At 38.9% G+C, this 16,727-nt stretch overlaps 1 protein-coding gene across 9 annotated transcripts in view; it reads left to right on the forward strand.

The window, feature by feature from the left end:
• ESRRG (estrogen related receptor gamma) overlaps nucleotides 1-16,727 on the forward strand; it is a 674,161-nt gene that overhangs the window by 185,410 nt on the left and 472,024 nt on the right. Inside the window, exons 1-2 of one of the 9 annotated variants that reach the window (XM_043485927.1) lie at nucleotides 14,834-14,886; nucleotides 15,080-15,185. The exons of 7 other annotated variants lie outside the window; for them this stretch is intronic. The gene's annotated coding sequence lies outside the window, so the exon portion shown is untranslated. Of the gene's footprint in view, nucleotides 1-14,796; nucleotides 14,887-15,079; nucleotides 15,186-16,727 lie in introns of those variants that run through there. One more of the 9 variants, XM_043485928.1, reaches the window with a different exon arrangement.

A 16,727-nucleotide genomic window follows, 5' to 3' on the forward strand; every position in this document is an offset into this window, starting at 1 on the left:
GAAGTTAGCAGAAGGCTGGACAAGTAAATTTGGTATATTCATGAACTGGAATATGATAGAGCAGTGGAATCAATGAACCACAAGCTATGTGCATCAACACAGACAAATCATAGAAAGATACTAATAATATTTAATGAGAAAACAACAAACAACCAGGAAGGACTATATGCCACATGACACCATCTTGAAATATCAGACAGAAGTAAATTATGTTATTCAAGGACAGATTCTTGTGGTAAAATATCCAGGGAAAACAAAAAATGATATGCACACAATTCAAGATAGTGTTTATTCCTGGTAAGGAATGGAGCTATGTGCAATTAAAAAAGGTCCCTGGATAACCTTGCCAGTTTTGGCAATGTTTATTACTTAAGCTGGATAGGGGATTCATGAAGGTTCATTTTATGTTTCATTATTTACACATATGATATGTATTTTATATTAACTATCACAAAAATAAAATTTAAGAACTATAAACATACGTGTGATAATTTTATAAAAACATATGCATATTAAAAATGTTAAGCCTCCAAGAGACTAGAATTGTTAACATTTTCTCTTCTTTGTATTCCAGGCTTCTTTCTGTAGTGTTCTATTTCTAATTCACATTAAATTTATACCCACACCATGTGTATGTAGGCAAACCAATACAATATAATACAGTTTAAATCCTGGCTTTGGAATTAGCTGCATAAATGTTGCAAGTTGATCAAACACTTAATTTCCTAATCTGTAAAGTGGGAATTTTCCCTCATGGGGCTCTTGCTAGGATTAACATTTTCTAACCCATGGCTAGCAGTCAGCAAAGATTCATTTATCCATTTTATCATTACTCTGCTTAATATAGAATCTATCTATCTCTATATGTAATTTTTCACTTTGTTCTAGAAAGTCTATTTGGTTTATGTATTATTCAGCCTCATTTAAAAAAAAAAGCATGTCATGCATTTTAGGTTCTGTTTGGAATCCTAGTTTTAAGTTTCTTTTTTCTTTTTAAATATAAAATTGTAGTTTTTTAAAGGAAACACAGTAGAAGACTAAAAATTCTCATGTTTAAATTTGCAAACAGTCCAAATGAATAGTCATCTCAATACTTTTGACAGTTAAAAATTTGTTCTAGGATCTGGGAATATGATAGTGGACAGCACACTAGTGGAATGAATGCACATATAGCAGTGAACAGAGGTTCTCTGTTTTGATAGAGCTTACATTTTGGTATAGGGAGATAAATAATGAAAGAAAGGAAGGAAGGAAGAGGGAGGGAAGTAAGGAACAAGCAAATGGAAACAGAGACAGAGAGAAATAAAGAAGGAAAGGTGAAAAGAAAACAGGACAAAAGGGAGGAAGGAAAGGAAGCAAAGTGAGTAAAAAGTAAGTTTGCATATGTTTACACACACAATGAAATACTACTTACCCATGCAAAAGAACGAAACAATGCCATTTGCAGTGACATGGCTGAACCTAGAGATCGTAATACTAAGTGAAGTAAGTCAGAGAAAGACAAATATTATATATCACTTATGTGTGGAATTTAAAACTTGGTACAAGGAACTTATTTACAAGACAGAAACACACTCTCAAACATTGAAAATAAGCTTATTACCAAAGGGGGAAGATGGGGAGTAGGGATAAATTAGAAGTTTGGGATTAGCAGATGCACACTACTATATATAAAATAGATAAATAGCAAAGACCTACTGTATAGCACAGGAAACTATATTCAGTGTCTTGTAATGGAACTATAATGGAAAAGAATATGAAAAAGAATATATATATACACATATATATAACTGAATCATTTTGCTCTATACGGAAGCTAATAAAACATTGTAAGTTAACTATACTTCAATTAAAAATATCACATCTTAATGCTAAATATTATGGAAAAAATAAAACTGGATAAGTAGAATAGAGAATGGGTAAGATGTGGTTGCTTTTTTAGTCAGAATATTCTAGAAGTTACTAAAAAAAGTGAGGAAATGGGTAGGCAGATATGGGGAACAAGAAACTTCCCACAGAGGGAACAGCAGGGATGCTCAGAGATGGTGCTCGGTCATTCGAGGGCACGGGATAATCAGTACTCATTTCGGAAATATTACTTTTGAGATGCATAATAGACATCCAAATGAACTGTTTAGGAAGGAGAAGATGGATCGATGAGGCTGAAGTTCGGAGGAAACATTTTGGCTAAAGTTATGCATTTGATTTGTCAGCATTTGTATGGTATTTAAAATTACAGAGGCTAGCTGTGACCACCTAGGGAGTGAATGTAGAATAGAAAGGAGGTCCAAGGTTTTAGCTTCTTTAACAATTCAGGGATGAGGAAATGAAGAATAATCAACAGAGGAAGTATTTAATGACGAGTGAGGAAGAGAGCAAAATTAAAGAGGTATTTCCAAAGCAGCAAAGATATACAAATCTAATAGAGCCTTTTCCACTTCTAGAGTTTTTGGAATGACTTTTATCCATTGCTCATCTGGCATCACAGTGATACAGTGCTTTTCATAATTTGTCTTCATCGTCTTGAATTCTTTATCACCTTTACGGTTAGAAGTATACTTTTAAGATTATTGCAGAATACTAGGCTTCCACCTGTTTTTTTTTTTTATGTTTTCTTTTCTACTTTAAAGTTTGGTTTTGTTTATTCCTTGATTTAATGCTTTTGATAGATAAGTGATTGGCACGTGAGTGACACAGGAATTGTTCACACCCACCTTTGGTAGCTTTCAAAATTGTATGATTTCTTCTGAAAGATTTGGCCCCTTCTATTGCCTGTAACTGCATTGTCAAGCATGTGACAGGTTAGCTTCTAGGTACATGATGGCTTCATTTCCAGAGTAGCACCACTGGGCAGGCTTTTTTGAAGGCATTTTAAGAGATGCACGTTTAAGGTAGGAACCAACTCCATGTGCTGCTCCCAATGCAAATAGTTCCAGTGAGGTGACGATCAGAGGAACAGCTAACTTCACACATACTCAGGTTGGGATCACTACTGAGATGTCATAACTTACTCCTCTGCCTGTCAGCTGGCAAGTACCTTAACTGAGGAAACAGCTCATATTTTAACACGAACTATACCCTCTTATAGACGATACATTATCTGCACATATTTAGAACCTGATTAGATAATCAGAACTTTGTTCTACCGGTGGAATGCTCAAGCCATGATCATAGGCTCCTTTTATATATGGTCCCCTTGTTTCCACATGCCTTGATCAAGTAATTAGGAACTTTTTAGTGCATTATATTGGAAATTGCACAATACATTCGGCCCTTGTTTACTAAGAACAGGCCAAGATTCATTGTGTTAAATTAAGCAGTGAGAAGTAGGGATAACAATTGTATTTCCAGAGCATTGGACAAAACAAACAGATTGGTTTTGATGGTCTCGATGCAGAGGTAAGAATTTTTTGTCAGGTATCTTCACAGAACTTTCTCAAACATGGCCATCTGCAATGTATGACTACTTCTTTGATGGAGAGGGACTGTATGAAGTTTTTTTTTTAAATGTTATTATACTGAGTTATTGCTTATGGCATTATTTATCCATGCTGTCTTACAATTTAAAAAAAATTAGTGGTGGACTTGCATTAAAAGGTCCATTATCTTGTAATTTTAGACAAATGTCCAGAATTGAGATAATATGATGCCCTTTTATGAGCTTAAAGAACCAAGGTGACAATTAATTGATGTTTAGAGATAATTTTTTTGTCACTTGAATGATTTAAAAATAGGATTGAGCAGAGTCTATACATAGAGAGTCCAAAGTAATGGTAGTAAAATCTAGCATCTTGGTCATTTTTTATTTTGTGGAGGCTTTATAACGTGCTCTTTCTTACTAGTTGAATGATTATTTTCCCCCATTGCCCCTCAAATTGATAAATCATTGATTCAGGACCATATTATTGCTTTTAGTATTTATAGCTTTATCTATTAAAGGGCATGGCTTTACTCATTATTCTAAACATTTTTATATAAGACATGAAAGAATATTTGAGCCATGTTTTGTATTATTTCAAAGTAACTCTGGCCATCTTTCTACTTTACGAGTGGAGTCTTTGCTGGACAGCTCCTAGATTTATGATGACATCATGTTCTCTCAGAGACATCATTATTATTATGTCACTGAACCTGAAGTGGGGTGGTCAAAAGTCCACGTGGAACAACTATGGGCCAGGAAGATCAGGCTTCAGGTCAGAGGCAGGGCCGAGAGGAAGGATGGAGGGGTCAGGGCAGAGGGGGAAGCGAAGAAGAAAGAGCGAAAAGCAGACCCTGAAGTATGGCCAGTGGCATGAGCAGAAACCTCACCCTCAGCGTTTTCATATTATGCTTAGGGAAATGAAAAAAAAAAACTAATGAAGAAAAAAAAAAGTCAGCCAGCCTTTAAAACTTTACCCTATTTCATTATTAAGAATAGCTTTGGAAAGCAGAGGGGCTCCATAAATGAGAGCAGGTGCGGTCGTGCAGAGGTAACTATTCAGCATATGTAAGTGCAGTTGGAAAATCATGGTCTTGCAGAGAATCCTCAAAATTGGTCCCTAATGGCCTTGGTTTTTTGTCATATGGTCTTGATTATAAGGCTAAAATTGCATTGCCATGCCTTTAGTGTGAACGAGATGGATGGATAATTATTACGTGCGCTGAATACCTTTCTGCAAGGAGAAGCCAGGACATCCCTGGTCACTGGAGCTACCATTTCGTCCGGCTGTCAGAAAAGCTCTAAGCGGGAAATGCATCACCATATTGATGTGGAAGAGGAATGAAAATGTGCCCCTCCGGTTGGGTGTGCACTGCCCACGTACATTTACATACACAGATGGTACACAAACCAGAGGGGGCAATGTGTGTGATTGTGAGACATGTTCAGCGAAGCGGTAGCATTTGTGGAAACAAGGGATACGGAAACAGAATGGTGAGTTCTGCTGAAACATGATGACTCTTGGTGGTGGCCACGTGCTAGAAGCTGGCACCAAAGCTGTGTCAGGAACAAACTGGGGACTCGGTTTGAAAGGATGCAGGCAGCCTAACATTATTCACGTTAGGAGCTGTCCAGTGAGCAAGAAGTATTCAAGGAAGAGTTTTAATGATTTTAAATACACTAAAAGAAAAGTCTTCCCTTCTCTCTTCTGTACTTTTTAAATGAATTTGGCTATTTTGCATGCCCTCAAGGTTCTCTCAGAAGCTAGATATGGCGATAGTAACTAAAATTCCAGCTGTTCTTGCCTCTGAGAATAAACTTCATGGCTGTTTAGTAGTTGCTACTATCATTCCTTCTGGAGAGGACGTCGGGGGAAGGTGTGATAGGATTTGCACTGTGAGCAAATCCAGTGCTTTGTCCTGGGTGGGTGAGATTCAGGGCTGTCCTCAGAGCCATGACCACGACCACACGGTACACTGGTCATGGGGATATTTATTATGGATCGGGTCTTGGGGGGCTGTGGCTTCCACATTGCATGCAGCTGTTTGCAAAATAGCGGCAATTAGCTATGAGGACCACTCTTTCTTCCATAGTGAGCCTTGAACTTTGGGGCTAGCAGTGAGGGGAGACGTAAACCACAATTTGCTGAAGAGTTCAGAGACGGTATCCTTTGAGAGCAGACACAGGTCTGAGAGGTCAAGGTTCTGATCCAAAATCAGCCTTGAGAAGTTTTCTGACTGTGGTTAATAGTTTGCTACTCCAAACTGAAGAGCATGCGCAGTGTGGAGAGGATGATGCAAGTTGGCTGACCAGGTAACTAGCTAATCAGCTCTGCTGTTCTGCTGATGATATTTTGGTTGTTTTGATGCCAGATGTGTTGGGTTGGCCAAGAAGATCATTTGGGTTTTTCCATAAGATCTCATGGAAAAACCTGAATGAACTTTTTGGCCAATACAGTATATTGTAAGGTAAGGAATAGCAAAAACCTTAAGAATGGAGCTTTCTTTGTAAATGAACAAAAAGGAAAGGAAATAATAGCACAGAATCTATTCTATATACAACAACAATAAAAAACCTATGTAGAAACACACCTATAATTCATTCATGTGCAAAAATATTTAATTGAAAGGATTGGGAAACCTGGAGCAAGTATTTTAGCATATTTAATACAAGTTTTATTTTCAGTGTGTTTATAGTGATACATAGCATCACTATCCCCTTCATTATACTATACCACATGGTAATTAAATCTGGGATTCTAGGGCAATAAGACATGAGAATCGCACTATTTTTGTGCTGTTTGTAACTTCCATCTCTATTGAAAAATGCTAAATTAGTAGCATTTTGTGATTCCTGATTTAGCTCTTATTAAAAAGAAGCGGAAGCTAAAAATAGCTCAACCAAGCAGTTGAAGCAGTTATCACAAGCCGGTAAGATCAATAAGCTAAAAAAAGGATGAAAAGTTTTTGAGTGACAGCTTAAAAATGGAAAATTTAAATATATATCGCTGCCTTCTGCTCCATTGTGTAATGCATAAAGCCCATTTTGGCAGTACATTTTTAAGCAGTCAAGAAAGTGATTTATTAGTGTCACTGGATTTGTGTTTATGTTCCGTGCTGTAAACTATGCTTATAGCAATATATCTATATTAAGGCATTAGTACTTTGAGTGCTACCTAAGCTTAATGTTACTAATATTGTTCAAAGGATAGTTTATTGGGCTATAAATAGTAGCATCAGTATTGACACTTGCTGCATCATCCAAGTGCCTGGATAACTGTGTCTGATGCTAAATGACCATGTTGCTGCTGACAGTATATAAAACATAAATAGTGACCACCAGTGATATTTCATAGCTACTGCTGGTGTTTCTGCTCCCCTTCAGTCTGCAGAGGAGTGGTTCTATGTGTGCAGAAGCCTAGCTAGATTTTCCTAGGGCTTTTTAGAGGGATATGATGAAAGGAAAATCACATCCTTTTTTTTTTTAATGTGAGAGGGCATTTTATTTTATTAATTTAATTTACTTTATTTACATTTTAATCCATCATTTCTGAAGACAAGACGGTAAACCAAACAATAAATCAAATCCTGAACTGTAGAGTTTGCCTATTTCTGTGGTGTAAAATGTCCTACCTAGATACTTTCATGTAATAGTCAGAGTAGCACGCTGTTATGTAGTATTTCTGCTACCCAGATACAATAGACATAATCTTTTTGAAAAACATAGATAAGACAAATATATAGTAGCATAATTAGGAAGTGATGCATTTTGAAAAATCCCATCTTGATTTTAAACATTCTTATTTCAAGTGCCCATTCATTTTATGTCACAAATAAGAATAAATAATCATTGTCCACAGTAAGGGAAGGATTTTCAGCAAATCAGAAGTTGAGTTTGGGTTTAACTTTCTATACCCAAGCCTCATCTTCACCTTGATACAGAATTGGCTGCTATATACATTTATTCATTTAACAAGTTTTAATTAAAAGTTGACAACTGTTTTAGTCTGGGCTGCTATCAGACAATAACCCTAAATTAGGTGGCTTTTAAATGACAGAAATTCAGCTCTCACAGTTTTGAAGGTTGGGGAGTCCACAGTCCTGGCTGCAGTAGATCTGGTGTCCAATGAGGTCCTCATCTCACATGGTGTCTTTTGCAGCAACTTCACATGGAGGAAGGGAGGAGGGAGAACTCAGGCCTCTTTTGTAAAGGTATTAATCCCACCACTGGGATTGGGTGTTACTCTCATAATCTAATCACCCCCCAAAGGCCTCATTCCATCACACTGGGCATTAGGAACCAACATATAATTTTCAGGGGGACAGAAACATTCAGTCCATAGCAACTACTATATGGTGGACACTGTTGCCATAGAAAGTGTATGTGCTAAGTTTGATTTCCTTTGTTAAAAGTCAAGACAAATAGTCCTCTGAAGGTCCAGTGGTTAGGACTCCACACTGTCCCTGCTGGGGCCTGGGTTCAATCCCTGGTTGGGGAACTAAGATCTCACAGGCCACTTGGCACAGTCAAAAAAAATCAAGAAAATATTTCAAGTCTGTTTGAATTTGACTATACACACTCTCCTTATTAAAGGCTATAAACAATGAAAACACTTTATTTCCCCCTAATTTCACAGCTATGCTAATAGATAGCTAATAGATATGCTAATAGATAGCATATTAAAAAGCAGAGACATTGCTTTGCCAACAAAGGTCTGTCTGGTCAAGGCTATGGGTTTTTCCAGTGGTCATGTATGGATGTAAGAGTTGGACTGTGAAGAAAGCTGAGCACTGAAAAGTTGATGCTTTTGAACTGTGGTGTTGGAGAAGACTCTTGAGAGTCCCTTGGACTGCAAGGAGATCCAACCAGTCCATCCTAAAGGAGATCAGTCCTGGGTGTTCATTGCAAGGGCTGATGCTGAAGCTGAAACTCCAGTAGTTTGGCCACCTCATGCGAAAAGTTGACTCATTGGAAAAGACCCTGATGCTGGGAGGGATTGGGGGCAGGAGGAGAAGGGGACGACAGAGGATGAGATGGCTGGATGGCATCACCGACTCGATGGACATGAGTTTGAGTAAAATCCGGGAGTTGGTGATGGACAGGGAGGCATGGTGTGCTGCGGTTCATGGGGTTGCAAAGAGTCGGACACGACTGAGCGACTGAACTGAACTGAATTTCACAGCTTATTGACAGGTTTTTGTTTGGGCTCCAGAGTCGGGATACATACGTGGAAGAATCTTGAACATATTTGTTTGATTCATGCTGTCATGTTATAGGGACAGATGATCCTATTTCTGAGATCACTTAGACATCCCTGATTCAATGTGTGTCTTTTTTGTTAGTTTTATAAGCAAATGATTATCAAGTGTTGAGAGAAAAATCATACTTCATATTCTCTTCTAAATATCAGTTGGTTCTTTTTGTTTGTTTGGGGAAAATCCTCTTTCTTGAGAGTTGTCCTCAGAAGGCAAAACAGTCACATGTCATAAATATGCTCATTTATCTAGGTGTTCCTGACTTTACTTTGCCAAGGCTAATGACATGTATTAAAGTAAGCTTTGCATTCATTAAGATTGGAAGAGAATAATCAATGCTAGTAATTTATTCCTTCATTCACTCAACATCATTTTCTGGAACACCAGCTATGTGCAAAATACTGTGTGGCTCTTTGGAGAATGAATAATAAATGGTGTGCATTCCTTATCCTAAAGTGAAAGTATTAGTCACTCAGTTGTGTCCAATTCTGTGACTCCATAGCCTTCTGTAGCCTACCAGGCTCCTCTGTCCATGGAATTCTCCAGGCAAGAATACTGGAGTGGGTTGCCATTCTCTTCTCAAGCCTTATCCTAAAGATGCAGTTAAATGATGTCACATTTTGCTGAGTTAATCCAAAGAAATTATGGAAAAGATCTATACCCCAAACTAATAAAAAAGAGGAATCAAATGCCTGAAATGATAATGATCAAACCCATTTTTGTTAGGATGTAATATCTTGCTAGTTTGTTGTACAATAGGATAGAAGTTCACTGAAATGCCAAGATATCCATGTACATCTCTTACCCCTTTTGCTCTAATATCTTATCTCTTGGAACTGATTGGGTGGTCCCAGGAAGGATACCAGTTTGGGAAACCCATGAAGGACAGATAGCTCGTGTTGTAAGATATTAATTCTAGGTGGGCTAACTGTGCCGAACATCATTAATCTTATTAAGAATGAAAATAAGCGAGTATTGACTGCCTTCTTTCTATTGAAAGAAGGTGAGCCCCAGAGCAGACAGTGAACTATAAGGGGATTTTCTCATCCAGAAAACAAGACGTATATGTTCATCTTATGAAAGCCATTAAAGTTTGTTCCTTGATGAAACTTTTCCTTCTCCTTTAAGGAACCTTTAATGTTATTGGACTTATTCTGCGGTAAATAAACCTGCATCCTTTGCACGTTTGCCAGTGTTGGCTGTGTGGTTAGTGTAGAAGAAACCGAGAATGGGGCAGCCACGAAGAAGTTGTCTTTCTCTCCTTTCATCCACGTTAGGAAGGAGAAAGCTGGAGGAGGATGAGACTGGTCAAACAACTCAGTTCTCAAAGCCAGTTAAAACAGGAAACATCTTAAATTCTAGAGCTTCAAGGTAGTTAAAGATGATAGGAAGGCAGGGTGCTCTGTTCTTCTCTGGTTGGTCCACTGCCAGCGGCCAGCAGTGCTGAGCCCAGGGTAGACGCCTTCTTCCTCTAGAGCCTGTCCGAGTTCCGTGAAGAACTCAGAGCATGGCATACAAATGTTATTGTTTCTTAGGCCCTGCACCCTTCCTTGTACAGGTGGGCAGGACGATGGTGGAGTGAAGTCTAATAGTCCAGGGGTCTGTGAAATCCAGTGGCTGCTCATTCCTCATTGCCTTCTTGGTTAGTTAAAATATCCATCTTTGGACTAAAAAGCAGCTAAAAAACCTTATACAAAGAGCTTGTAAACAAACACCCACTTGAACCATCTGGTCTTGTAACACATACAAGTGATTAAGCTTCAGAGCTATGATTGTTAAATTTTTTAAAACACAACAATTCCAAACACTCCCAAATAGACTCTTTATGCAGGCTTGCAAGGAGGAAAATGTGTGATGCTTTATATAGTAAATAATATGGAAAGATTAAAACAATTTTTTTTGTTTCTCTATTCTTCTCTCCCTCCCTCCCTCCTTTTTTTTTCTTTACCTTGAGTGTTATAGAAAGAGAAAACCTTAAAATACATAAATATGGACTAAAAATATATTTAGAGTTCCACTAAGCCTACACGGTTGACAACTTAGAATGGTTCCTTATCCTTTACCTTAATTATAATTTTTGCACCCGATAGGGACAGAAACATACATGCTTGAGTACATGTATGTGTACTCTTAGTTCCTTCTAGAATATATTAAGCAATCCAGACTATTTGCAAATAATGAATTCATACTTTTTGTTCACCATGAGTGAAGAAAGTCAGGTCAGGGGGAAATTAAATATGTTAAGAGCCCTCATTTTAATTGTATAATATCAATATTGCCTTTATAGTTAATTTCCTTGAAAAAGACATAGGGTATATGGGTTGAAAAACTCATACATTTCTGATGTGGAAATGATTATAAATTGAAACATTTTATTTAGATGACATCACTAAAGGGAGAAAGAATGAGCTACCAACGGTACCATAAGCCTATGGAAATAACATGGGTTTCTGGCTAATGACTATTGACATGAACAACACAGAGAACTCAGAACTCTTAAGTGAAATAAAAAGTCTACGTGAGCAGTCAGTATTGTATATTAGGACTCCTATTTCAGTCTCCTCAGTCTTGATCCATCCTCATCCCTGGATTTATCACATCAGCTGGGGGAGGAAAGAGTGGTTGAAAGAAAAGGAGAAAGAGTGCTCAGTTATAGTTATGGTGACTGGTGAATCAAACTCTCAAATAGTAAACTGTTCAAACAAAAAAACTTTATTGTTTTCTCACATTTGAAGTTTCACAATGGGTGTTCCTGATTGGGGTAAGTCTCTTTCCAGAAGGGATTTGAAGGTTGACTTCTTGTCCTATCGCTCTCTCTCTTTGATGAGTGGCATCCAAGGTTGCCCATATCATCTACAGAAGCCCGTGAAAAGGGAAAAACTATGGAATGTACTTGTGGGGGTGGCTTACAGCCCAAGTATGGATAGGCTTCTTTCACTTTTAGTCTCTTTCCATGGAGGGAAACTCAATCACTGACCACACCTACCTGCAAGAGTGGCTGGGAAAGATGGTCAAGCTTGGGGCCAAGGAATAGAGGTGGTGAATTTCTGGCTAGCCTCCCCCAAAAGAGGGAAAGAGAAGAAAAAGGATGAATGTCAATGCAAAACACTCTATGAAGTGAAGTGATGTTGCTCAGTCATGTCCAACTCTTTGCAACTCTATGGACTGTTGCCTACCAGGCTCCTCCGTCCATGGATTCTCCAGGCAAGAATACCGGAGTGGGTTGCATTTCCTTCTCCAGAGGATCTTCCCAACCCAGGGATCGAACCCGGGTCTCCCGCATTGTAGGCAGACGCTTTACCATCTGAGCCACAAGGGACCTCCTGAAACACTTTATAGTACCTTTTATTTGCAAAGAAGCAAAGAGTGACTTAAAGCCTTTTCCAGTGATGTGCTGGTAAACTGTCTGTGAGGGAAGAGGATGAAAAAACACCTGACTTTTAAAAAATTTTATATTGGAGTATAATTGATTTACAATATTGTGTTAGTTTCAGGTGTATAGCAAAGTGACTCAGTTGTACATAAACCCATTTTTTTTTTTCAGATTCTTTTCTCCCGTATAGGTTATTACAGAGTATTGAGTACATTTCCCTGTGCTATACAGTAGGTCCTTGTTGATTATCTGTTTTATATACTGTTGTTTAGTTGCTAAATTGTGTCTGACTCTGCAACCCCATGGACTGTAGCCCACCAGGCTCCTCTGTCTGTGGGGTTTCCCAGGCGAGAATACTGGAGTGGGTTGCCATTTCCTTCTCCAGAGGGTCTTCCCAACCCAGGGATTGAATCTGCATCTTCTGTGTTGACAAGCAGATTCTTTACCACTGAGCCACCTGGGAAGCCCATTTTATGTACAGTAGTGTGTATATGTTAATCCCAGACTCCTAATTTATCCCTCCCCTCACCTTTTCCCTTTGGTAACCATAGTGTAAAAACACCTGAGTTGTAACATTTGGTGATTTCCTTGATGTAAATACTCCTTCTGTGTGTGGTTTCAAGCTACCAACGTGAAGTCACTCAGTGTGGATTTGGGAAGAAAGGCGCAGACTCTGCTCTAGCAAGCTGGAGCAAGACAGTCTAGCAAGGCATTTTACTAATGAATTCTGAGAAAACACATCAGAGGCAGTCTGTTTGTGGGAAGGAAGTGAGTGTGCATTTTTCCTTTTGCATTTGACACAAGAAAAAGTTTACTTCCGAATGGATTTATCATCAAAAAATATCTATATGATATGTTCCTATCAAGAACAGATGGGGGATGTACAATTTTTAAGTCAGAGAAAAATAGCACCAAGGGTACAGGAAGTCCAGGCTGAGTGTCTGTACTCAATCCTGGGTCACTCTCAGCTAAAACCAAAAGCTTCTAGAACAGCTTTCCACGGAATGGACCAGGAAGTCAGATTCCACTTCTGGAATATCAGATGACTGTTCCCATAATTGTTTTCCAGAAAGAGGGAAAGATTTGGATATGGAATAGATAATGGTGATGACACAGAAGGGATGCCAACGATGGCTCTTTTGGTTTCTATCACAAGTTGGATAGGGATGTCTTTTCCTGTGAGAGAAGGAAAGAACTGGTATGACCTGGTTTGTGTTTTAAGAAAACACCTTTGAAAATGAAATAGATGCTCAGGTCTCAGTTGGTTAGTTAATTAGGATTGTTATTAACAGACCAATGGCTATATGTCCATCTGAAATTTCCATTTTTGCTTGTCTGCTTTTGCTGTCCAAAGAATCAGGTCATATAATGATGAGCTAGGTTGTGTCTTGCCATTCGACCTGATGCATGCAGATGTGCCCTTGAATCAAAGGCCAACGGTCCAGGTAGAGGATCAAGATGTGTAATGTACTAGGCTCCAGCTCAGTGGTTTTTGCTAAGTGTGTATCTGTTTTCAAGTGTTAAATTCTTTCAGGTGTTAAAGATACAGCACCTCTTGAACTGATGGTGTAATCTGAATGTTCAGTGTAAAGGCTCAGGGTTTCCTGTTTGATGCTTATTGCTTTGTTTAATTGAGAAGGCCTGTAAAAGACATTGGGCTTCCCTGATGGCCCAGTGGTAAAGAATCCGCCTGTCAATGCAGGGGACATGGGTTCAATCCCTGGCTAAGGAAGATCCCCTGGAGAAGGAAATGGCAACCCACTCCAGGGTTCTTGCCTAGAAAAATCCCATGGACAGAGGAACATGGTGGGCTACCATCCATGGGGTCACAAAGAGTTGGATACTACTTAACGACTGAACAAGAACAAGATTAACATAAAGACATCACTAAGAGTCCAGTGTTTGTCCTTTTTGTTTGAAATACAAGCGCAGGCAGATCCAAACCTGAAAACAGATTAAATCTATGATTTATTGATTCTAGTTGATTACTGGTTTATTTTAGGTCAGTTGCTGTTTTTGGAAAGACTAACACTGATAATGACAGACTTAGGTATTGAGGTTTTTCAAGAGTTAATCCATTTGATTAGTAAATAATAAAACCCTTCTAGGGAACAGCTCTCCTCCTCCCATATTTTTTTAATGATGGTGAGAAGTGAGTTCCTCTGAAACTAACTTTCCCCATGCCAATCTACCCTATTGAATTTTTCTTTTAACTGTGGTCTGCCAGAAAACAGAACTAGGGCTTGGCACACCAGTTTTGATCAGACCAACCATCAGAATCATAATGTCCTAAGTACAAAGCTCACTAATTGAATTTCATTAGCTGGACTGAAATATAGCAGCCAAGACAGAGAACACTGTCGGCTGTTTTTTATGAGGTCCGGAGTCTAAAGTCATTTTTAAAATGTGAGTGATGCAATTTCTTGTATCTTTCATTTAAAATGCTGCTTGGTAAACAGTGTTTCAGATTAGTGTATTTGTAATTTAAATGAAGACAATACATCAAGCTGAATCTGAAAAGAAAGGAGAAGTTTAGGAAATGATTCATGCCCCCTTTTGTGTGATCTACTGTAGAAAATAATAAATAAATAGGTAAGGAGAGCGAGAAAAAAGGTCTGTGAATTTTGGAGACAAAATTGAACTGTTTCTAAAAAGAGTGAGTCCCAATAGCTAAATCTTTGTTTTCTTCAAGCAGACTAATACATTCTGCCTAATTCATTTTTTATTTTCTCTCGGGGTCTGCTTGCAGATTTGCCTCAACAAAGGAAGCATCATGTTACATCTTTTAAATAATTGATGACTCTCAGTCCGAGCCAGCTTGAAGGAAATTCTGAAAATAGGTACTGATTGAGCAAATGCCTGCCTTCTCCCCCCACCTCCCTCTTCAGCACACCCCACTTATCTTTTCCATAGCCTTTTGCTTCTTCACCTCCATCCTGATGGCAGAGGAGGGTGATATCATCTGGGCTTAGGGTTTATCTACCACTTGGTCCCCCTTTTTTATTTTATATCATGCTATCTATTTTATTAAAGACAGGGGGAGCTGTTAATTACAAGCCAAGTGATGTAATGAACGTCTCTTAATTAATCATCAGAAATGTTACGGCATAATCACCACCAGAGACGGTTTGTTGGGAAGGTAAGAAATTGGACTTGGAGCTTTCTAAATTCAGAGTGTGCTGTCTCTAAGGGTCAGATTACCCCCGAAGCTGGGTCAGCTGTGGCCTTGCCCAATTCCAGCTCTTCCTGTGTATTTAAATACTGTGAGCTGATCTGTGTTTTCCCCCCAGAGAGAGAAGGGTATCTCCATCTTACTTCACTCCTGGGATCATTAGTCATTGGCTGTGATTCAGAAAGGGCTTCCCAGGTGGTAAAGAATCCACCTGCAATGCAGGAGACACAAGAGATGCGGGTTTGATTCCTGGGTCAGGAAGATCTCCTGGAAGAGGAAATGGCAACCCACTCCAATATTCTTGCCTGGGAAATTCTGTGGACAGAGAAGCCCAGCGGGCTACAGTCCATGGGGTCTAAAATAGTCAGACCTGACTGAGCAACAGCATGCATGCATGACTCGGAAGAGCCTTTATTGCTTTCAGGTGGCTGTGGTTGGTAGACCCTTAGACTGGTCCACAATGAACCTGGCTTCCCGCCCTGACTTTGAAGTTACTTTCCCTTCCAGGGCCTCATTTTCCTCACTGGTGACATGAGGGCTTTGGAGTAGACCATCTCCAGGATCTCTGCCAGCAGTGGCATTCTTGCATTCTTCAGGGAAACGGTGATAAACCAACGGGAAGTTGCCCTCTATTTGAATTTGACTGCGCTGAGTACTCCAAGTTGGAGTGAATGAACTGTGTGCTCACTCACATTTAACCTTCTCTTTCCTTCCAGTATTTTTCTTTCCTCTTAGTTTTTCAGCTTTACTCTCTCCTGCTGCTTGTCCTTGTTCTTTTCCCTTTCTGACTTTTCATGTTTCCAGGGTTAAAGTGGAAGAAAAATGGTTGGAAATGTGCTAGAATCGAGGATCTTGGCCACTTATTTTTAAAATACCATGTCCTTCTTATAGAGAAGCTTTTCTGAATGAGAAACTTCAGAAATGACATCAGAAGATCACCAGTATTATTGGATTTAAGAAGACTAACTATACAGTGGCAACTACTGGGAGATCTAAATCAGGACTCTAAAGTTGGGAGTTGAGCTTTACTGAAGGAAAGCCTTACATTGTATCCATCAGTGAAAAAGCTATACCTACATTGATGGGCTATTATCCATTCTCAAAACCATACCAGTCTCTGACCTACTCTTCCTTTCAAGGGTCATTTTAAAATGCCATGTTGACTATATTGTTCCCTGTTTCTCTTTTAATTATAGCAAACTTGATGGGAGGGATTTGGGGGGCTGAAGTCATCTTTGTCCCCAAAGATGTACATCCTATGCCTTCCCAGGATAATATTTTCTCTTTTTAAGTGTTTATTTATTTATTTGACTGTACTGGGTCTTAGCTGTGGCATGTGGTGTCTAGTTCCCTGACCAAGAATCAAACCCAGGTTCCCTACATTGGGAGCATGGAGTCTTCCCACTGGACCACCAGGGAAGTCCTATGGATAATCTTTTCTGATTGCCTTTTTTGAAATCTTGAAACAAATCTTCAAATAATCACACTTATTTATAACCATGTGAACAA

The sequence above is a fragment of the Cervus canadensis genome, chromosome 13 (genome assembly GCF_019320065.1).
Source record: "Cervus canadensis isolate Bull #8, Minnesota chromosome 13, ASM1932006v1, whole genome shotgun sequence".
Classification (NCBI taxonomy): Eukaryota; Metazoa; Chordata; class Mammalia; order Artiodactyla; family Cervidae; genus Cervus; species Cervus canadensis.